The sequence below is a fragment of the Hemicordylus capensis genome, chromosome 3 (assembly GCF_027244095.1).
Source record: "Hemicordylus capensis ecotype Gifberg chromosome 3, rHemCap1.1.pri, whole genome shotgun sequence".
NCBI lineage: Eukaryota > Metazoa > Chordata > Lepidosauria > Squamata > Cordylidae > Hemicordylus > Hemicordylus capensis.
Genome location: NC_069659.1, coordinates 314,497,623 through 314,521,662, shown reverse-complemented (window position 1 = coordinate 314,521,662; position 24,040 = coordinate 314,497,623). Strand labels below are relative to the sequence as shown.

The 24,040-nt window shown below is 41.0% G+C and overlaps 1 long non-coding RNA gene across 1 annotated transcript in view; it reads left to right on the top strand.

Annotated features, from left to right (window-relative positions):
* LOC128352274 (uncharacterized) overlaps window positions 1-24,020 on the top strand; it is a 34,990-nt gene extending 10,970 nt beyond the window's left edge. Inside the window, exons 3-5 of the long non-coding RNA XR_008320296.1 lie at window positions 15,283-15,406; window positions 18,019-18,172; window positions 22,936-24,020. This is a non-coding gene — a long non-coding RNA (uncharacterized LOC128352274). The remainder of the gene's footprint in view (window positions 1-15,282; window positions 15,407-18,018; window positions 18,173-22,935) is intronic.
* The last annotated feature ends 20 nt before the right edge of the window (window positions 24,021-24,040 follow it).

Sequence of the window (24,040 nt, the reverse complement as noted above, 5' to 3'; positions counted from 1 at the left end):
TCCTAGAGGCTTGGCAGGGGCATACACAACAGATGATTCCATTTTTTAGCCCACTGACCTTTTCAAGCCACTCAATGAAGACCTCTATCATGGTTAAACATTGAACCAATTCTTTTAATTAATATTTTGCTCAAGATCTAAGCAGTTAAATGCTTTAAATATCTAAGCTGCTTACAAGGTGAGTACTCTGCTTTGTAAACCACTTCCCCTGAAGACGAGTCTTTACTCGAAACATGTTGGGATCTACACTTTAATAAACCACTGCACCGTTCCTGTGTCCTTCCTTCCTGTTTGTGGATGTGGTGCTTTTCCTTCCTGTGTGCTTATTTAAATATCTAGAGGCTTTTTCGAGCCTCTTGTAGGAGAAGGGCTCTTCTAGACTATGTGCTGCAAAATGCACAGAGGTCCACAACAGCAATTTTGGCAGCCTTCTTTTCTAGGGGGTGCATGTTTTAACCCTGCAGCAATCAGGCTGTATAAATCCAGAGCTTGGCACAATTCTTACATGGTGCCCAGCTTGATCTTTATTCTAACTTTGCAATGATAGAATCAGCTCAATCAAAATTCCTGAAATTATTCCAAGTGGTTCGCTGCATATCTATGCAATTATTCAGTGGGAGGCAGGTACACCAAAAGTAGAGTCCAGAATATTGCTCAGTATATTCAACTATTATCCTTTGGGGTTGGCATCTTTAGTGTTGGAACTTGGAGGACAAATGTCAATCAAGATGGAAATTTACTTTGGAGAGCAAGTTGTATGCCTATGGGTTCTCCCCTCACTAATAGTGATGGGATATGAGTGTGCCAAACTGGTACTTGGTCAAAGCGTCCTTGAAATTAAGCAGCAAAATGATCAAAGTCTTCTTCCTAAGAAAGCGATTTTGGGTAATCAACTCTTAGGCACTAAACCAGCCAGATATCTCAACATGCTCATGATTGTGAAATATTGCAGGGCACATTTTAGTGCCTTACATATGGCAGTCCTTGAGAGAGTTTTTTTAAAAAAAATTCCATTTGCTGAACACATCTGTCATTCTGGAGATGGAGCCATTGAAGAAAGCAAATGTACTACTATACTGCAGCTATTATAGCAATATTGGTAACACTTCAATTTTAATTGTATGTGCACAATCTCCTCACAGACCACGATGATAAGATTTCATATAAGGTTGCCCAGTTCTGCCTGATAGCCAGTAGAGTCCATCAGGAAATTATATCTCTTTGATTGTATAAGGTTTAATATGTTAGCATCATTCTGTTAGTGTATAATTACACTAACCATACACTGGTAGACCTTTCCCTCCTCTTATTAGCATTAATATTTTTATTGCCGTTTACTGGTTTATCTTTTGTATATCTTATGCATACACTTATTGTGCGGTATTGAGTGACTTGTCTTCTACTGGTCAGTGACTGTAATAAAGATTTGGGATGTCTATTTTGCAAATCAAGACAGTTTATAAGGAACTGCGATCTATCTGTTCTTGTGGGAGAGAAAGAGATACTTATCCAAGTAAACGAAAAGGACCCTTTTGTCTTGCAACAAATCCATGTCCCCAACGTCTCTGCATGATGATTGTCCATGAAGGACAGCAATACAGCGTGTGGGACACCAGTCATTCATTGCAGTGGGGAAATGGGCTAAGGGAGTGTTTGCTTATGGCCCTTGCTCACATACCTAGGGTAGCACTGGCTACCACTTTTGGGGTTGGGAAGGAATTGGCCTCCAGGGTAGATTGGCCAAGGTCCTGGAGACTTTTTGCCTTTGTCTGGGTCATTTGCTAGGTTATTTGACATGTCATAAAATATATATTTCAATCAAGTCCCCAGAGGTTAGACTACAACCCCCATCATCGTGTTTGGGGGTGATGGAAGTTTATTTTATTTATTTATTTAACATTTTTATACTGCCCAATACTTGCGTCTCTAGGCAGTTTACAACAAGATAAAAACAACATTAAAACATTAGTTAAAAACAAAAACAAGAATTTTAAAACACAACCATTTAAATTTTTTAAAAACAATATTCTAAAACAACATTAAAAACAATCAAAATGTTGTAGTCCCAAAAAGTTGTAGTCCCACATCTGGAGACAGCTTTGAGAACCCTTGCTATAAAAACCTTTTTTTAAAAAAATCAAGCTTCAACAAACACTGATCTATTGAGTACAAATTCTGAGCTTGTCCACACTACAGATTTAACCCTAATCTTGAATCATGAAATCTTGTTCACAGGTACGGTGTCTTTCTCCCATGTTTCATTACTTACATTGGATGCTCCCCAACTTGTCCAGAACATGGAACCAACCTACAAGAACTGTATATTTTGCTTCAGGGGAGTGCAGCAGTGGCTGCTGCAACTGTACAGATGACATAATCGGCTCTGAAGGGACCTGTGTGCAAGAACTGATGACTGCAGTATCTGAACCAATCACATCACACAGGGGCTGCCTCTCACACAAGCCTTTCTAGCTAGCCAGCTCCTTTGTCCTTAATTTGATTGCCAGCAGGGCTCCTGTGCCTTTGCAGAATGCATGGCAGACAGATCTGGGGTTCTGCTCACCACTGCATTGTTAACAAGATGTTTTCAGACAGGGTGCTTTGTTATCTGTTCCAGAATCTTCCCTGCTACCTAAGTCAGACTGGCTAGGCTATAGTTTCCCCGGATCCTCCTGCCTGCCCCCACCTCTGGTTTGATGATTGAGACAAAATTGGCCCACTTCCAGCTTTGTGGCATTCATCTGTTCTCCAGAATGTCTCAAAAAAGACTGATTCTGAGAGTACACCTGCAAGTTCTTTTAGTACCCTAGGATGCAATTAATCTGGTCCTGAAACAGTGGTAGCCAGTACAGTAGGGTCGGGGACGACGACCGAAAATGAGCTGGAGCTGGAGCTTATTTTCTGCCTCCAGCCCCTCTAGTACTTGCTGCCACAGTTCTGAACTTATTTAGTATAAGGTGAATGTATTTTTCTTGAACAGCTTAACTGTCTTGATGCAATTATCAGTGTTTCACCATCCTTGCTGGGTAGTGGGCCTACCATTTTCTTCCTCTTTGAAAATACTAGAAAAGAGGCGTCCCTGAGCCCCCAAGGCTCAGAGATGCTATACGGAACCAAGATTTAATCATGGCCCCACATGACATCTGAACTGGCCCTATAGCTCAACCCATTACATTTCTTAACAGCAATGTTTGCTCTGAAATACTGACTTCCTCCTTTGTTGATCTGTTTGTTGCTTTCAGCATCCCTTGCCAGCCTCAGTTCTTTTCTGAACTTTAGCTTTCCTGACATTCCCCTTACAAGTCTGGTCTACTTGTCTGTATTCATATTTGATTACCTATCCTTCCTCATTTTCTTATATATGTCCTTTTTATTTTCACTGTTGTTTTGGTTGGTTCATAAATGTATTGACAGAGCATATTCTTTGGATTTCCCTCCAAATGAACTAACATGGCTACCTATAATGATTACCTATAATTATTATAATGGCTACCTATAATAATATGACCCCCTTGGCTTGGGGTCATATATTGCTCAGTCACTTTTGAAATCTCTTGCCTCCATCATTTAGAGTACAGTTGATTAAATACAGGTCTCACCTCTCCTGCTCTGCATTTTTGCATAATCACTTCTTTTTTAAAAAAGTACTTCTTTAAGAAAGTGTCCTATATGCTCCTGACCACTAGAGGGTGCATACAGCACATGAGTTTTCTAAAGGAAAACAAGATGTGCAGTAGAAAATGTATTTACCATAGATAATTTATTTACCCATTACCGGGCTGTTTCAGCTATTGTACAGAACCATAGATAAATGGTTCCATGTGATATCCTGAAGCCTCGGGAGCACGCACTCCCCTCTCTACATAAACTTCAGCAGAATTTTACTTCCAACTGAGATTACAAACAAATCAGGATTGGTTATGATGTCCCGATCAATAAAAAACCTGAAGTTTGAAGTGGGTTTTGGATCTAGGTTTATTTCAAACAGGTTTGTCAGAAAAAAACAAGACTGGTCAATTCAGAGATCACAACTGACCTTGGTTTGTTCTTAACCTCTACCAAAAGTAGATTCTGTTGAGCTAGTGCAGGGAGCAGGTGAGTGTGCATGCTCCCAAGGCTCAGGAATGTTATATGGAACCAAGATTTAATCATGGCCCCACATGACATCTGAACTGGCCCTATATCTCAGCCCATTACATTTCTTAACAGCAATGAGTGCTCTAAAATGCTGACTTCCTCCTATGTTGATCTGTTTGTTTAATGCAACATTATCTACCCACTATAATTCAAAGAACAGATGTTTAAAACTTATCTACTAGGCCTGTGCACATTCAGAAAATCTGGATCCAATCCAAATCTGACAATATTGGATTTGGATTCTATGGGCTCTGGTGATATTGGATATCAGATCAGTTTCTGAATTTGAATCCAAATTCTGACTTAAATTCAGGTTTTCCCCCATAGTGGTCAATGGGGAATTTTTTTTTTTAAATCACCAATGATCACCTGTTGGTCTCAGAGTCTTTAAACTTGCCACACATGTGGGGAAGGAAGTAAGGGTCCTCTGTAGGTAATCTAAAAATAGTTGGTCAATCTCCTGATTTCGGGTGGAATTTTGGAAAAAATTTTTGGGGGGGTGGATAAAAATGTTGAAATCTGGCTTGAAACAAGACTGAACTTTACAAAAACTTCAGAAATTGAAGACCCTCCTTGGAACATCATTACACCAGCATGTGAAGTAATCTGCCTTTTGCCTTCATCAAAAGGGGTAACAGCATGCCCCCTTTGCCCCCCCCTTATATTTCTGAAATGAATGGACATGCAGTTATGAAATCTGGCACACATGAAGTCCACATCTGCAGGACTCTGTGTAATCCCCCCCCCCAAGCTATGGGTCAATAACCTGATTTTGCTGAAGTTTTGAAAAGTTTGTTTAAAATGGCTCAAAATGGTGAATCTGGTTTGTTTATTAAAAATTCTAGACCTCTTTGGACCATCATTCTACCCCCATGTGGAGGAAAAAGGGCATTCCTTTTATTTTATTTTTATTCTCCATTACAGGAACAGGCAGACCCTTTAAAAGTGGTTAAAAGGACTTCATAGCTTTTAATTCCTTAATGGCTAGGAGGGAAATTCTTTCTAACTGCAATAACAGAACATTCAAAGTATTTTCATTTTTACTGTGTGCTTCTGCAATGGGGAAGCCAAGAATTAAGATAAAATCAAAAGAATGTCCTTGTTCCTCCCCATGGGGGTGGAATGATGGTCCTAGGGAAGGCTTCATAATATCCAGAATGTTTTTTAAAGTTCTGGGTTGAAACAAGCCCAATTTAGCCCCTTTTTGGATGTGTGTGTGTTTTCAAAAATTCCCCCCAAATCAGAGGAATTATCCATAGCATTGAAAAAAATAACACAGAGCCCCTACATATGTGGATTTCATGGAGGAGGGGCATGCTGTTACCCCTTTTCATGAAGGCAAAAGGAAGATTCCTTCACATGCTGATGGAATGATGGTCCAAGGAGAGTCTTCAGTTTTTGTTAAGTTCAAACCAGAGTTTTAGCCATTTTTATTTTAAAAATCACCAAAAATTGGCAGATTGACCAATTCTCTTCCATTTAACTAGAGTGGGCACTTCCCCACATGTGTGGCAAGTTTCAAGGCTCTAGAACCAACCAGTGATCTTTAGTTTTTTGGCTTTTGTTTTAATTTCCCCATTTACCTCTATGGGGAAAAATCCTATTTCATTTTTCTAATTCCAAAGTATTTCTTAAATTAATTTTAATATTCAGAATTAATTCTGACTTTACTAATCCAATTTTCAAAATTGGATTCATTGAGCTATCCACCACAACCCCAAAATGGTTAATCTCACCACTTCAGACCACATCAATGTATATGAAATTAGAGTTCCAGTGAAATTGGAATTCTTTGTCCGAATGTGCATTGCTTTATATTTACTTACATTGAACTGCATTTTCCTGAGGGGGGGTGCACCCGTGTATATGCACATTCACCTAGTCTGAAGATATTCTTTGGGAGCTCTTCACAATCTGCTCTAATTCTCAGCACCCTGAGTAATTTGGCATCATCTGCTAACTTAGTTACCACACTGCCCATCCCTAACCACAGATCATTTATGAATATGTTAAAAAGTTGGTCCCAACATTGATCCCTGGAGGACCCCCACCTTACTTTCCTTCATTTTTTCTGTTATCTGCTTCATTATTCACCCCCCCTCCACATACTTGCTGATACTCTCAAAGAACTCTAGATAAAAGATTAGTGAGGCAGCATTCACATTTGCAGAAACTTTGCTGATTCTTCTTCAATAAGATTTTTAAAGTGGTGATAATCTTCTATTTATCAGGAGGAGAGCAACTGGTCCTATCCAGCCCCAGCACAGCATCCCTCTAGTGGCTGTTGCTGGTGTCTGTCTTATGTTTCTTTGTAGACTGATAGCCCTTTGGGGACAGGGATCCATCTTATTACTTTAATATTGTTTTCTCTGTGTAAACTGCTTTGCGAACTTCTGTTGAAAAGCGGCATATACATATTGTTTGTTTGTTTTTCCATATGCTTGATCATTTTATCTTCAGTAATACTTTCCATCAATTTGCCCTGAAGAGATATTATGCTCACTGGTCTGTAACTCTCTGGATTCCCCCCGAATCCCTCTTTAAAAAAAAATCAATGTTACATTGGTTACTTTCCAGTCCACCGGTACGGAGGCTGAATTTCAGGGATGTTACCATTCTCCTACCTGCCCCAAAGGGTAGCAATTTAACATTTTAAGAAATCTCAGAAGGATGCTGTTTGCCCCTCAATCTAATGCTTCAGGAGGCAGTTCAATACCCTTTGACCTGATTCAAACAGGTCACTTGGACCAAAACTATATCCTATCCCCATCTCTCCCAACTCCTGTACTTAGAGGGCACAGGCTGGCTTCTCTTTATTTCACTCCCTGCAGTGAGGGAACAGTGACAGCCACAACTTTACTTTTAAAATGAGTCATGACTTCTGGAAGAGGTTTCCTTACTTTTATTCCTTGCATTCCTGGGAAGGGTGCAGGGTACCTTGGGAAAGGAGAGATGTGTCCATTGGAGCAGTTTCTGTAAAGACTACAGTTCTCAAAATAAGCTGCACTTTTCTGAGGACCACAGGAAAAGATATATACAAAACCTTTTCCAAGAGTCATTTGAAAAGTGAAGCCACGGAGGCCCATTACCTTACTAACAAGAGCCCAATAAAGAGAGCCCAGCCTGTTTCCTCCTGACCCTGACTGATAAGTAAAGGGATCAGGGAAGAAGCAAGGTGGGGAGAGAGGGAGGGGCCAAAGTGGGCCTGACTCAAAGCATGCCAAATGGGGTCTAGTTCAACCTGATCTGGGTAACTGTTTGGTTTGGCTTGAATATGGCTGAATCTGCCTGCTTTGATTTGGCCCCAGTTTGACTGTTGAAGCTTCATGCAGTCCTAATACAGAACTGCATCACCCTCAATCTGCCCCTCTCTGTCTTTTCTATGGAGTTTGTATCCAAGGATAAACGTATCTCACTCATTCTCTCCATGCCACCAAGTTTCTGCCATACCCACTTTATGTACATTATCACTTGCAGTGAAGCACCCCAGCCCAGCTCAGAGGCTTCTGCATCCAGTTGTACACTGAGTCCTTCTCCAGATGTTTTTGGCATGTGCATTTTTCTGTGGCCCTTTGGTCTCTTTGACCAAAGGTTAGTGTCAAGGCTCAGAATTGTTGGGCAGCTGTCAAGGGCCCAGGACCCTCAGAAGGGCCCACTGCTGATCTCTGTGTGAAAAGCCTTCATGTGGTGGAGGTGGTAGAGCAGTTTGTTTGGGGTCCACCCTACTTAGTGAGAGGAGCCTCGGAAGGCAATTTGCTAAGGACCCCTTGAAACCTGGCAGGGCCAGCATGACCACTAGGCGGTCACCTAGGGTGCAAATTCTTGGGCAACTCCAGGGTGGGGACAATGAGTAGCTGCCCTCTGCATTGCAGCTGGGGAGGAAGGGAAGAAGGCAGATTATGCCTTTAAAAATCTGTAAGACTGCTGCCGCCTGCCATGGCGCCGCCCAGCTCTACATGGAGTCTACTAACCCAGCCACATGCCCTGCCCCTGCCACTCATCTGGCCAATGTGTATGCACAGGCTAACCCCTCAAATACCCACTGAGCATGTGCAGGAGTGAGGCACACAGCAGGCATGGACGCTGCATGGAGCTGGGCAGCAGGCAGCAGCAGCCTTACCAATTGTTCCAAGTATGATCTGCTTTTCTCTCTACCCCAGCCAGTGTCAGCTGACAACTTTAGCAGGCCTCTTCCACATTTAGTTAATTATATTCTGTATGTTACAGGATATAATTATAACTCAGTGTAGAGCAGGGGCGGGGACAGGACAAAGTCATACTTTGCCAAAACCCTAGGGTTGACCCTTAAGCCTGCAGCTGGCCTTGTCCAGCTGCCATGCTCATTGTCAAGTCCTAACCAATTCTCACTTGAGTGATCTGGACCATTTACCCTCTCACACCTAGGTCAGGGATGTGCATATGGTAGCTTGGGAACTACTGCTAGCTCCCGGTCTTATCTGAAGTTGCTCTCCAAGGTGTTTTGGGTTGCTTCTCCCTCCCTTCCTCCCTCTCCATCCAGCCAATATTGCAAATCTGATTGGCTGCCCGAATGAGATCATGGCCACAGCCTTTTTAACCTTCCTTTCTTCAGGTACTCAGTGTTCTGCTTTGTTTTTACTTTCTCTCCCATTCATTTCTCCCACAGAGCAAACTATCTTGCTCCCTGTTTTCTTCCCCTTGCTTCTTGCTCCCCTTCTGTCCTGGAGCAAAATGTTTCTAGAACTCAGGGGACTTGATGTTTAAACCCCTTATTCTATAGATGTAGATTGTTGTACAAACTGACATTTTGTGACTGACTCTGCTTCCCCCACAAGCCATTATTTTGTGCTGGGAGCTCCCAAGGTTCTAGCCCCCCCCCCCCCAAAGAGCTCCCAGAAGTGTCACCACCACTACAAGAAAAGAGCTCCATCCCTGTCCTAGGGATAACTTTCCCCAAACCAGATGCTGCCTAGTTCCTTTTGGCTTTCTCCAACAATTTCAGTAATTTTTCAGTAAAACCTTATTTATTTATTTATTGTTGCATTTATATACCGCCTTTCGTTAAAAGACAACCCCAAGGTGGTTTACAAAAGTAAAAATATTAAGCTAAAAATATATATAAAAACAGACCAAATTTAAAATCTATAAAATACTAGCATAAAAACAATACTTTGCTTTAATAAGGTGGGATGATCGGGCTTGGATCATTATTTTAAACTTTGGCAATTGCAGAAATTCTGTTTGTTGAGCCACCAACACACCTGATAGGGGAGCTGGCACTTCCCACAGCTCCTTGCTAACTTCTGAGTAACCTCTTCATCTCTCCCTCCCTGCAGTTGACATTCGGTCTCATTCGCTCCCTTGCTTCTTTATTTTTAATCTGGTTCCAAGCCAAAGGGGGCCCAGTCACAGTTATATATGTTAGAAAGTGAGCAGCGTGCGCTAATTCGGTGCACAGAAGATGCATGCTCAGAAGCAAAAGGCCAAGCAACAGGAGAGGATATAGGATCCTGCAGAGGCCCACAGGAGGTATTCAAAGTAGGACTTCTGGTTTAGGCAGAAGATTAAGAGAATGCAAATGTCTACGTGAAAGCAGGAACGAGTACAGACCCTATGGTGCTTTCAACTGTCCTTTCTTTCTGGCCATCATCCATTTGTTTTTACTCCACTTCATTAAGCCTTTTTAATTATCCACCTCATTATCTAAAACCAACTGGGTTATTTTTTCAGCTTCTGTGCATTCTCATAATGAATAAACTGTGCCAAATAACAAGCAGGATGATACCAGGGCATGCTGTGAAAAGGGAAGGCATGCCTGGGCTATAGTTGGAATCTGAAAGGTCATCCCTCTCAAACAATTGATTTCATATGGAAGTATATCCCTGAATTTGTCCTATTTATAACACAATGCAGCAGCTGATTTCTAGTATACATCAACACCCAGAGCACAGTCAGTGAAAGCGATGCCAGATCTTTGGGTCAGATTGAATGCCTGCAGAGATGCTGAAATTAATGGAGACACATACTGAGATAGTGGAGTAATAAAGAACATGTAATACTAATACTCTGTTTCATTTTATGTTTTAATGGAATGCAATAGGTTTGGCAGGATGTAGCCACTGAAACCTCTCTGTCATCGTCAACTATTACTATAGTTTTCCAGTATACTGATCTACAGTACTAGAAAAGCTGCTGTCATAAATATGGTTATAGCGTGGCAAAGGTTGCAAACATCTTGTGATTAAAATATGACTAATTCCTAAATTTCCCCAATCTCAGCAGCATAACCCTCCAGCTTCTGCATGAATTACTCCTATTGTCTGAACCATCTACTGGATTGAAGGAATCAATTTCTTGCCAGTGCCCTCTGGAGACAGCTCTAAATTTTTATCCTGGCTTTTGTAAAAAAAAAACCAAACCAAAAACAAACAAACAAAAGGATCCCAAAGCAGCTAGCAACATAATATAAAACCAATCCAAAAGGAACAATAAATCCACACTAAAACAATACCAAAAAACTATAAAGTGTTTTAGAGTACACTTTCTTTGTCTGATTATTTATTAAATTTTTATCCTGCTTCAACCAAAGTAGGTTACAATAGCAATAAAAAAGCAATAAATGCATTAAACTTCCATCAGCATATCTGATGGAGGGTGGCTGGTTGGCTGCAGATGGACTGGCTACAGATGGATCCAGTTCTTAAGAACAAAGAGAGCTGCCTTATACTGAGTCAAACCATAGGTCCATCTAGCTCAGTTTTGTCTACACAGACTGGCAGCAGCTTCTCCAAGGTTGTAGTCAGGAGTCTCTCTCAGCCCTGTCTTGGAGACACCAGGGAGGGAACTCAAGAACCTCTGCATGCAAATGCTCTTCCCAGAGCAGCCCCATCCCCTAATGAGAATATCTTACAGTGCTTATGCATGCAATTCCCCATTAGGATGCAAATCACGGTGGACCCTGCTTAGCAAAGGCAACGATTCATGCTTGCTACCAGAAGATCAACACACCTCCCCCAGTAAGAACCTGGGAAGGCCTTACTATTGGCCTCTCAAGTTCTGATCTCCAGCCCACCTTTGATTCACATTCATCTGACAGATCTCAAGGACAGGGCCTTTTCAGTGGTGGAGCCTCATCTGTGGAACTCCCTCCCCAATGAACACAAATACGCTACAATGGTCATTCTTTCTGTTACATGCCAAAGATAACTTCTTCTTAAAAGAATGTCCCATTAAACCCATCACAGTCAGTCAGTTTTTATTACAGCCGTTGGCCAGCCAAGAGATAAAAATCAGAATAACAAATATAACTAATATACACGAATAGTGACTGATAATTACACACAATAAAACAGTATACAGGCATCCAGGATAGATTACTTTAAAAAACAGTAAAACAACTCCTAAAATTGAGACCTCAATCTCATAGCAATATAAAAAAATTTGGCCACCACTTTTGTGATCTCACAGCTAGTATCTGCAAGGCAATATTGTGTATAAAAAAGCTCAAACCTTCCAGGAAATCTAACTAACAGGGGGGAAATAAGTACTTCTCTAGCACCTTGATACAAAGAGCAATATAACAAAACATGGGTAACAGTTTTCAGGAGTCCAGAGCCACAAGGGCAGAAAACCATAGCTGAAGAATCCTTAGCGAACCTCCTTTCCAAAAGAGAGGAGGGCAGCACATTTAAGTGAGCCCGAGCAAACGCAACCCGAAACTTGGAGAAGTGAAGTGTTGTTAGATAATTTGCACCTCTATCTCCCGGGGAGGGGGCGGAATCCCAAACTGTAGGGGAGAGCAGGTCCTGTTAGCCGAAGACGTAAGTTCCTGAAGTTCAATGTCATGCAACCATAGAAATAGTATTTCCTTCACCTTATTATTCTCCAGAGTAAGTAGTTCAGAAGGAGAGAGTCCCAATTGTATTATTTTGTTGTTTACATAAGATAGCCAGGGGTTTGGATAAGAGTCCAACCATAAGTAACGGAAAAAAGAAAATTCCTGAATCTCTAAACAGAGTTTAATCCATCTAACAAAAGTGGATTCCCAAGCTTTACAGACTATAGAAAAAGACCCAGTTTCCAAGCAAAGAACAGAATATAGCACGCACCTAGGCACTGCAAAGATTGCTCTTAGGAATATAAACTGTACTCTCTCCAATTTAATTGTTACCCCCTGTATCTATAATGAGGCTCCAAAAAGTAATTGAGCCACAATCTTAGCCCAAAATACCTGGAGTGCCATAGATATATACTGGCCTCCTTTAGAATAGTAGAAGCGCAAAAAAGCACTAAGAGTTTTACAGGCTATATGGATGGAGGACAGCCTATGGGTATTCCAGTTAAGATTATATTGGGGGGCAAATGCCTAAATATTTATATTTGTAAACCTGCTCAATTCAGTTCTGGTTTACTACCCATTTGTATACTTTCCTGGATTTAGAAAAAACCAGGACCTTTGATTTTTTATAATTGATAACTAACTTGTTATTGTTGCAATAGCAGGCAAAAGCATACAGCAATCTTTGCAAACCCAGTCTAGTCTGACATAATACAGCCGCATCATCCACGTATAACAACACCGGCACTCATTTATCAGACAGCTTCGGTGCATGTGAATCCACCTTTTCCAGACATTGGGCCAAATCATTAATTAAAATATTACACAATGTAGTAAGACACAGCCCTGTCTGACCCCACGAGTAGAAGGAATTAAATCAGTTAGAACCCTGTTAGTGGCATATCTAACCCGTAATGAAGATGTAGAGTAGAGCTGCATCATCAGAAATAACAGTCTCTTGTCTATTGTAGTTTTTTCAAGTTTGGACCATAATAAGTGACTGGAAATGGAATCAAACACAGATTTTAAATCTATAAAAGCAACAAAAAGTTTGCCTTTAGGGCCGCTAGAATATTTCTTCGCCAGATGATACAAGATCATACAATAATCTAGAGTAGAGCGGCCTGCTCTAAAACCTGCTTGCTCAGTCCCAAGAATCTGGTTCTCTGAGATCCATGCCTCAAGCTTATCAAAGAGCATATAACTTACCAGCCATGGACAGCAAGCTTATGGGCCTATAATTAGATGGATCCAAATGAGAACCATTTCTAAATATGGAAACAACTATTGCTGTTTTCAATTGCTCAGGTATAATTCCTGTGCTGTTAACAGATGTAAATAAGTTGGCTAAAACTAAGGCCCACCATTCTATATTAGCTTTTAATAATTGGGGAAGAATAAGGTCTGGACCAGGGGCTTTTCCCATTTTTAAACATCCTACTAAATTCGTTATTTCTGCAGGAGTAACGGGGGGCCAACGGGGTAACACATCAATCAGAGGTGGTACAAAAACCTGGCTAGGCTGTGCATAATTATAAACTGTAAAAAAGTGTGTTTCCCATGATCTAGCCGAAATCCTACAAGGCATGCTAACTCAGCTTGTTACAGAAACAATTCTCCAAAAAGTGTGACTATCTTTATTATTAGTAGCTATTATAAGCTTATTCCAGGCATTTTGTGAGGCTTGATGTTTAGCAGGTTTGAGACTGCTTTTGTATGCTTTCTTTATCTGAAAATAGATTGGTGGGAGAGTTTGTTCTGAGCCTGATCTATACTCTCTGTAAATACTCTTCAATTGTTTACATAGTGTCCTGCAGCGTGAGTCAAACCAATTATTGGTTGCTCTCTTGCAATGAGCATATGAAGACTGTAACTTGCTCAGACATGAAAACTTTTGTATAAGAGCATCTTCTAATTTTCCAAAAGCAGTAATGGTTTGCGGGCCCAAATGTGCTTGCACAATAGAGTTATATAGATTTCTACCTTCGGGAGTGTCATAGAACATGGATATCTCACTTTCTACTTCCTTTGACAATTTTATTTTGCAGCTTGAATTAGTAGAGCTATTATCAAAAACACAGGGGAAAATATTATCCCTCCTTTCCTGGGGAAGATCTAGATAAATGAACATAGGAAGATGATCACTGAAAATTTGCTCCCCCACCTCAAAAGAAGTGATATAAGGAAGAATAGATTTAGAAACCATAACATAATCCACAACACTACTCCCCTGCGAGGAAAGAAATGTGTATTCCCCAGGAATATCTGGGGGTATAGTACCATTTAATATTGTCAACTCAAATATCCGAGATAGATAGATCAGTTGGGCTCCTGATGAATTGATGGCTTTATCTTTAGAAAAATGCTTGGAAACGGGAGCACCGTCTATACAGTCGCCCCATTTCCAAAAATGGGAGGCCATCAACCCTGTATCATCAGTACCACATCTAGAGTTAAAATCCCCCATAAGGATTATAGAAGTATAAGGATAGTTCAATATTGCTTCAGTTATATATAAATCCAACTGTTGCCAAATAGCAGTAGAAGAATTGAGTGTTTGACCTCGAGGCAGATAAACATTAAACAATAATAAATCTCCACTCTTAGCTTTAATCAGAATTGCCATAGCATAAGGGGGAAGGTCAGATAATCGAATCGATTCTACATTCAAAGCTAATGATATGCAGCATACTAATCCGGCCTTCAGCCTTCCCCTGTTAGTATCCGAATGGGCTTTCAATGAGTAAATAGTATAGTCACTGATATTAATTTCTTCTTTTGTCCATGTCTCCTGAAACACTAAAATATCCCACTGTTGTATGAAGGTAATAAACTCTATATCATATCTCTTCCCATTCCACCCAGCAATATTCCAACCAAGAATTTTCCAGGTTGACCGTTTACAGCTCGCATTACAAATCTCCAAATGAGCAGGAATAGATTGTTCAAGTGAAGATTCCGAAAATAAAGGTCCAGTGCCATTTCCTGTCAGTAACGTTAGCACAGGGGATTTCACTTCTGAAAAGCTTTCCATATTCCCTTCAGAAGGTTCAAAACCAGACATAGGCATCAAATAATCCTGCTTATCAAAAACAGACTGAAACTGTCATTTGTGCAGAAGAGGATAACTTTTCCAAGCTACCTAAGGTCTTTTCCAAGGGAGGAACAAAAATTGAGATTTTAGTCTGTCTCAGGTGGTGTAAATCAGCAGTGGGCAAACTGCACAGTTGATCCTTCATGCAGGAGAAGTTAGATTTATCATTCTCCTGTAAATAGGAAGATGTAATAATATCTCTTACACTTTCCTCCTGTAATATCTTCTTCCTTAGATTTCAAAAATGAGAAACCGGCAAATTAGGTTCTGTACTAGAACAAATCATCCCACGAGGGAGCAAGGCTGAGGACCTTTCCCGAGCAGAGCTTGGGAAAGAAGTTGGACTCCCAGGAGATGCAGTGAGAAAATCTTTCCTAAATTTACGTTTATTGGCCAAGATGGATTCAAGGCGGGATAATTTGGCGATATTCGGCCAAAGGCCATCCTCCTATGTGGTTAGGCTGAATCAGTTTCAGTTTGTGACTTGTGAGGATGTGGACAAGCTGCTTGGAGCGATGCAGCCTACCACCTATTCTCTTTATCCTTGCCCGACATGGCTAATACTATCTGGTAGGGAGGTTGTTGTATAAGGCCTGGTAGAGATCATAAATGCTTCTCTGACGGAGGGCAGGATGCCTCCTTGCCTTAAGGAGGCAATTATTAGACTATTTCTGAAGAAGCCTGCCCTGGATTCCTCAAAATTGAGCAGCTATAGTCCTGTCTCCAAAATTTTGTGGCTGGGCAAGATGATTGAGAGGGTGGTGGCCTCCCAACTCCAGGCAGTCTTGGAGGAAACTGATTATCTAGTCCTGTTTCAGACCAGCTTTCGGGTGGGCTATGGGGTGGAGACTGCCTTAGTTGGCCTGATGGATATTTTCCAATTGGGAATGGACAGAGGAAGTGTGACTCCAATAGTTCTGCAACTCTGACATCTCGCACCAGGTCCTGGGCACCACTCAGGATTAAGTCCAAGGTTGCTTTCTCTCTGGTTGGTTCCACAACCATCTGTCCTAAGGCACAGTCATTTAGCTTGTCTAGAAATTTGGTGTCTATGTCAATACCCAAATGTAAATTCACCCAGTCTGTATGAGGGTAATTCAAGTCACCAATTATTACAGCTCTGTCTCACTTTGACGCCCACCACACCACCCACCATGCCATCCCCTCTCCCAGGATCACTAGAGAAGGTGGTAGAGAAAGAAAAGGTCCCCCACTCCAATATTCCCTCCAGTATCCCACCCAAATCAGAACTGCAACTTCCTTATACCACAAAGGCCTGCAATATCAAGGCAAGCTTTTTACAGCCTGTAAAAGGGACTGCAGATTGATCCGTGAAAAATATCAGCAGCTGGAACAAGTAGCCGCCCCCCCCCCCACTAAAGCAGTTTACTCATCTTAACAGCCTGATAGGATTGGGGGGCCTGCTAGCCGCCAACAAAATTTTTAAAAAGAGGAAGTATGTAAAGCCAGCAGAATAAGCAGCTCAATTTGCAGCATATGCGCCCCACAGAAGTCCTGGATAGTGATGTCATAATCGCATCAGCCAATGGGGGTGCATTTTCAGTCTCTTTCCAGGATTGCAGTTTTCAGCTAACATTAAAATACTTTTAAAGGAAAACTATAACAGCCTGAGAACTGATTCTTTTTTTCTATAAATATAATATGTATAATGGTTGACACACTGAATTCTGAAATTTAGGGAAGGGTCTGTTCTGTAGATCTTTTTTCTACAGCTTGGGCTGAAAAATGTGTTTTTGAAGAATTTGACATTGTTTGGTGATGGGGAAGGACCTGTGGGCCAATGAGGGATGTTCCATGTATATAAGTCTTACAGCATTTGCACTGGGGTAATTTCATGACCATTGCTAAGCTGGCAATACAGACAAATGCACAGTCTGCTTAAGAGCAGAGCAGGACAGCAGGTCCTGAATTTCCTGTTTGAAGTCTCAGCACGTGCACAGCAGATGTCCTACTTAGGACTTGCATTGATCATGATCCATCACTGCTAATTTGACCACAGAAGAAATCTGGCTACAACTCCAGTTAAGAAGGGGAAACCCTCTGCAAAAACAGGCTGGACCAAATAGCTTAAGTGAGCCGTGGGAGGTTATGCAGGATAAAATCTATTCTAATGCCTGTGTTCAGCCTACACATCAGGCAGCCATATACACTCACAGCACATTCACCAACATCACAAACCTGCTCCTTCCCCAATACTTTTCACTTTTCTAAGCCAGATCCTCTTTTTCTTTTTCTTCTTCCCTACAGTATATTACAATGAATTCACCAAAAGTCAGTCAATGTTGACATGTAGATATGAATGCTGAAAATCCCAGATGAACTTGGTGATTGCCCCAAAATACCTAAATATTACCTCACTGTTCAAAAACACACAAGCAAAACACATAAGCAAATGCGAGGGAGGGATGTTGCTTTCGTGCCCTGCTGGTGAGCTTCCAGAAGCATCTGGCTGTCCACTCTAAGAAACAGGATGCTCCATGGATCTTTGGTCTGATTCTGCAGGGCTCTTCTGATATGTTACAGAGCCCTATCAGGGGCATAACTACCATTAGGCAAGGGGAGGCAGTCGACTTCGGGCCCCACTGCCTCAAGGGGCCCCCCAGAGGCACATCACATGATTCCCCACCCGCCCATGTTGCACCCCCTATGAATTATGTTGAGTCTCTTGGAGATCGGCAGGAGCAGAGAGTAAAAAACTAGATTCAATGTGAACTAGATATTCATAATGGGGATGTGAGTGTGAATGCACTATATATTGTGAAATGTGTTTGTGTGTGTATCAGCGAGGGGCCCATTTTAAAATCTTGTCTCTGGGCCCCCTCCAACCTTGCTATGCCCCTGAGCCCTATGTATAGTGCCTTGAGTTCCATGATAAAGGAGAGGTGGAAAATAAATGTAATAAATTAAAATAATATATTAAGGTGACTATCAATGTTCACCATGGTTACAGCCACAGAAAAAACCACAGCTCCCAGGAGCACCTGCACCACTCCTAGGACTGCAGACAGAAACTTTGCCAGAAGCTGTTTAAAATCTCAACCTGCCATGGCTGCTCCATCACCACTGGAAGCAAGATGAGCTAACTTCAGCCTGACTCCTTCCAGGTCCAGTAAATACTTTTAGGAGTGAATATGACAAATGTGAATATGATGAATATTTATAGACTGCTTGTCAACAAAAGTTCCCAAAGTGGTTTAGATAGATAGATAGATAGATAGATAGATAGATAGATAGATAGATAGATAGAAAATGGCTTCCTGTTCTCACAATCTAAAAAAGAAACACAAGACAGACACCAGCAACAGCTACTGGAGTGATGCTATGCTGGGGTTGGATAGGGCCAGTTGCTCTCCCCCTGCTAAATAAAGAGAATCACCACTTTGAAAAGGTGTCTCTTGCTCAGTTAGTAGGGGAGGCAGTGGTGAAGCTTCAGTCCGAAATCAAAGCAACTGCTTTGAATCAGATCGAAGTAAAGCAGGAAACCCCCCACAGCACCGAATCAAATCACATGGTCCTCAAAGTGCCTAGGCAGCCCCCAGATTAAAGCATGGCTGCTTTGCACAGCTCTAAAAATTATAGACAAGTTTCTTTTTCCGTCAAAAGTTACCTATTTACAAGAGCTATTATTTGTTTTTCCTTCTTGCAAAACACTAATATTACTATTGCATTATGCAACATGTTTCCTCTTTGATTACAGTTGGATGCAAACCTGTTGTCCTTTCAGGCAATTTTAAAAAATTTTGGTTCAAATCTTTTGCAATAATTTCAAATAAATAATTCACTTTCATGTACCTGAAATGAAAAAGTAGAAAAACAGGTGTATTTGCACCATTTCCATTTTTTGAAATATAGTCCATCTGATTAGAATATCACTTGTATACATCACTGGTATAAAATTACTACCAGGTTGGTTGGGCTGTATGTTAAAGTCTGGGTTGATCTAATAACACTTAAAGGTAAAGTGTGCTGTCAAGTTGATTTTGACTCCTGGCGCCCACAGAGCCCTGCAGTTTTCTTTTGGTAGAATACAGGAGGGGTTTACCATTGCCTCCTCCTGCGCAGTATGAGATGATGCCGTTCAGCATCTTCCTATATCGCTGTTGCCCGATATAGTAGCAGCGGGGATTCAAACTGGCAACCTTCTGCTTGTTAGTCAAGCATTTTCCTACTGCACCAATAACACTAAGCATTCGCATAAAGCTTTCAAGTGTCCATGTGTATTATCTTGTAATTGTTCATCAACCCTATGATGACACGCTTTACACAGGTCAGCATTATTAACCCCACACTGCAGATGTGGGCTGAGGCCAAGAGGGAGTGGCTTTCCCAATGCCTCCTAGAGAGTTAAGAGCAAAGGTGAAATTCAAACAGGAGATTTCCTGATTAGTAGCTAGTCTCTTAACCATTATACTACACCATGCTAGAAGCGATGTTGGATGTGATCTGTAACTCTCCGTCTGAGCTGAAATACCTATGAATAAGTCTCACAGTGCCTGTCAGCTGCATTCTGAGGTTCCAGTGGTGTGTTCCTTATACTGAATCAAATCAATGGTCTGTCTTGCCCAGTACTGTCTACTCTTAGAGTAATAGCTCTCCTGGAATTTAACACAGATATTACTCAGCTTTGCTATCCGAGATCTTTTAACTAGAGAATGCAGGGAATGAAACTGGCTCATCCATGCAAAGCACATACTCTACTACTGGGCTATGGGACCTCCTCATACCCATCACTTAACAAAGCCTGTGATTTTATGTAAGGGTGTGCATAGACCAGTCCGTGGTTGAATCAGTCCTCTGCAAACCTGATGGTTCGAGCAGTTCAATCGTGAACCACTCCAAACTGGTTCGAGCTGGTTCGTATGTTTGACCAGCCCAGCTGGTCGGTCTGACAAACCAATTCACGGAGCAGCGGTTCGGTCCAACTGACAGAATGCCATAGTGAGTGTAAGGTCTAAATCTGGACCGAACTGACGCACAAGGTCCATACACACCCCTAATCCTTTGCACAGTTAGGCTATTTTCCTCCTCTGTTGTTGTACGCCACTTTAAACATGTGTTGGAAAGAAATAATTTCTAAAAATTAAATTAATGAAATAAACCCAATTGATGTCAGTGTGGTTTACAGATTAAGCACTGGGATTTAAGCAGTAATGTAGCCTACCTGTGATCAAAAGCCATGACATGTTGAGTGAAAGAAACCACCATCAGTGGTTCAAAGGCAGGAAGTTATATAGCATCATGGACACAATGAACTTCTGTCTCAGCCAGTGTTGTGTACTAGAAGGCAAAGCCAGAACTTCCTCATATGCTCCCACAACCAACTGGCAGGAGCAGCAACCACAAATGCAATACGGAGGAGTGTATGAGTGATCAAATAGCCTAATTAAAAGCCTCTCCCATGAACAGAGTCAAAAACATTTTTTTAAAAATCTCACATTTGCAAGATGACCTCACACTGACTTGTATTAAGCGTGTTGAAATGTTAGCATCTGAGCAAAGAAAAAACAAAAAACCTTTCAGGGCTGTATTTCCATGCTGGAAAATACAAAACTCAACAGTATCACTACTTAGTATCACAATGTTAAGTCTTCAATCTACTACTACTGCTATACATTATTTATATACAGCTTTCCAACAAGAGTGCTCAAAGTGGTTTACAATGAATGAATGAATGAATGAATGAAGATGGTTCATATCCCAAAAAGTCCTAATCTAAAATCTACTGATATCTTGATGCCTTTCCAATGCTGAAGGGTGAGCTGTTTGGTGACTGTGTCCAGATGGCTAAAAGCAGCACTGGAACAGCACCATTCCAAACACCATTTTACTTTCTTTCCACACTTTCCCACCGTCTTTCATAGTCCCTCCCAGTGCAAATTCATGCTCTTCCACATACACAGCAGCATCCTAGTGCAATTTTCTCAGTGCCATCTATTGGCCAACTCTTGCATTCCACGAATAACTGATTACTACTTTTCTAGCAAACGGTGGATCTTCATGGAATGCAAGAACTGGACAGCAGGTGATGACGCTGAAGAATATTGCACTAGCACCCTGTGGCCAGAGTGTGAATTTTCACTGGAAGAAGAGGAATTTCTATGAAAAGCTGAAGAAGAGAGCGGAAAGAGAGTAAAGCAGTGCTCCTCACAATCAACTGGAAAGACCTCAGAGTACCCCTGCTATCCACTTTCTCTGGCTTGGTATGAGATGCCACAACTAATTTAATTTCCTTCAGGTCAAGTGTAAGCATTTTCCAAAAGAGTTCTAGATTTTAAAAAGTCTGGTCGGTTCTTAAGAGCCTTAAGCAAACAGAGAGGTTTCAGAAGTCATTTTTATGGGTTTTAATTGGCCTTGAACAGAACTGTGGCAGAATGTATTAAGTACACATTGACAAATCAATTGCTTCAAACAGTTTCTTGATACAAATATAAGAAATCACTTCCCATTCAGGGACAGCTTGACAAAGTTTAGGTCATTTTTGTAGTAACTGACAAAATGCCACACTGAGTTAAAAAAAACCCTCTAATTCCTTCATTCCCAATTATTTATTATTATTATTATTTTATTTATTTACATTTATATCCCGCTCTTCCTCCAAGGAGCCCAGAGCGGTGTACTACATACTTGAGTTTCTCTTTCACAACAACCCTGTGAAGTAGGTTAGGGTGAGAGAGAAGTGACTGGCCCAGAGTCACCCAGCTAGTTTCATGGCTGAATGGGGATTTGAACTCGGGTCTCCCCGGTCCTAGTCCAGCACTCTAACCATTTTCTTTCCTTACCTTTGATGACTTTGTCCTTACAAACAGACCAGCAAGATTAAGTTTTATATTTTACTAAAATAAAATAATAATGTTTTAATATCCTTAATTGTGTGCCAACATTGTTTATACTTGTATTTTCTTCTGAAGAGGACCTTTGTCCTGACATTGAAATCTTAATATGGTTTATATAACTGTTACCTAATTCTTGGGGAAATGCTTGACTAACAAGCAGAAGGTTGCTGGTTAGAATCCCCGCTGGTATGTTTCTCAGACTATGGGAAACACCTATATCGGGCAGCAACGATACAGGAAAATGCTGAAAGGCATCATCTCATACTGCATGGGAGGAGGCTATGGTAAACCCCTCATGTATTCTACCAAAAGAAAACCACAGGGTTTTCTTTTTCTTTTGAAAAGAAAAGAGAGCCAGGAGTCTAAATCGACTTGACAGAACACTGTTTTTTACTTTATTCTGATAGATTATCAAAATATTTGTTATTGTTGTACACTTTATTAAAATAGTCAAAGTTTTACAACTTTACATCAATTACTCTTGTCCTGAGATTGCAAAATAAGTCTTGAAAGAGATTTCCAAATCTCATGATTATTCAGTCTTAAGGTTTGCTGTACCAGCATGTAAGTAAATGCTTGGAATGTGATATTGTATTATTTCTACTTTTCTGGAAATTCATTAAGAATCATAGCCAGAGTCTGGGAAGTCATATTGTCTCCTAGAGAAGACTGACATTCATAAGCTCATGTTACCAACTAACTTGCTAGCTAACACTGGACAAGCAGCCAGGGCATTTTTCACACAGCAGGCTTTACTGCAAGTTCAAAGTTGCCCAAAAAAAGCGATGCAAAAAGTGGGTTTTTTTACCCTGGATCTAAATTGGGCTACACTCAAACATGCAATGAAAACCTCGAATCGTGCATGAAGTACTCCCAGATAGCTTGCAGGGACTTTGGGGTAAAACTGGCCAATATGTGAACACACACCCTCCATTCCGGAGGAGATGCAAGCTAAAAGCCCTGTATAAAAAATGCCCAGGCTGCATGACTCTTTCCTGCAGAAATTCAGCTATTTTCTCTCCTCATCTTAAAAGGTCGGGAAAGAGGATAAGCAGCATATTTCTCCAACACTCCACCTTTTCCTCCAGCACTCTTCAGACAAGGAGAGGAGAGCACATGTGAACAACGGCTAGAGGGCTGCACTGATATTTCCCCAGCTGAAAAGCAGAGAACAGCAAGGCTAATCCTTACTGCATACACACCCGCTTTAAGCAGCTGGGAAGGGCAGCAAAAGTAGACAGTCAGTGCAGTACTGGTTGTCTGATCATCTAGTGTGCATGGGCCTAGGAGAGACTAAATCCTGGATAAACAGCCGTTTTAAGGCCACTGGTCACCAAATATACACCAACCGACACATTCAACAGCACAGAATGTCCCATTGTCTACAGTATAATATGCCTTTGTCTTTTCTTTTTAATTATTAATGTGCTATATGTGCATTACATTCTCATTTTTTATTTCCCAACCCAACGGAAGATTTAAAAATGGCTCCCTTAATTTAATCTTTTGAAACTCATTGTACGTTATGCTTGGTTATCATATTACAATGTAATGGAATACTATTATTTTTTAAATACAGTGCAATGATTTTGGATTGCCTTATTCAGTTCATCTAAAACACTGGGAGGTTCAACACTAAATAGATCAAAGCAAATAACCCAAGCCATCAGGGACAGACAATAGCTGAATCTAGCAAGTCTTTAAATACACACACACACACACACACACACCTGTCAATGGCAAAAGAGGCTTACAATACATCTTCCCCTGTATCGCTTTTTGTGTTCTGATTGCATAACTGTGCTGATTACATAAATGTACAGTAGATAAATGTACAGTCTGTATAAGAATCAACACAACAGTCACTACTTTTATCCAGAGGTGGATATGGGTATTCCCATCCCATCTGGCATAAAGAATGGTTTTTATGCTGGAACCACAGGCCAGTATATAGGAGTCGATTGATTAATCTATAGGTATTTGCATAAATTGTACAGCATAATGCCATACCACCAGCTAGGTATCATGCATGGCATGCGAAGAATTTCAGCAAAGCGTCCTAGATTGTTGTTCCTTAAAATCCAAATTAAAATTTTTAATGTGTCTAAGGATCTGCCAGACCACTGTCTTGTTTATCCA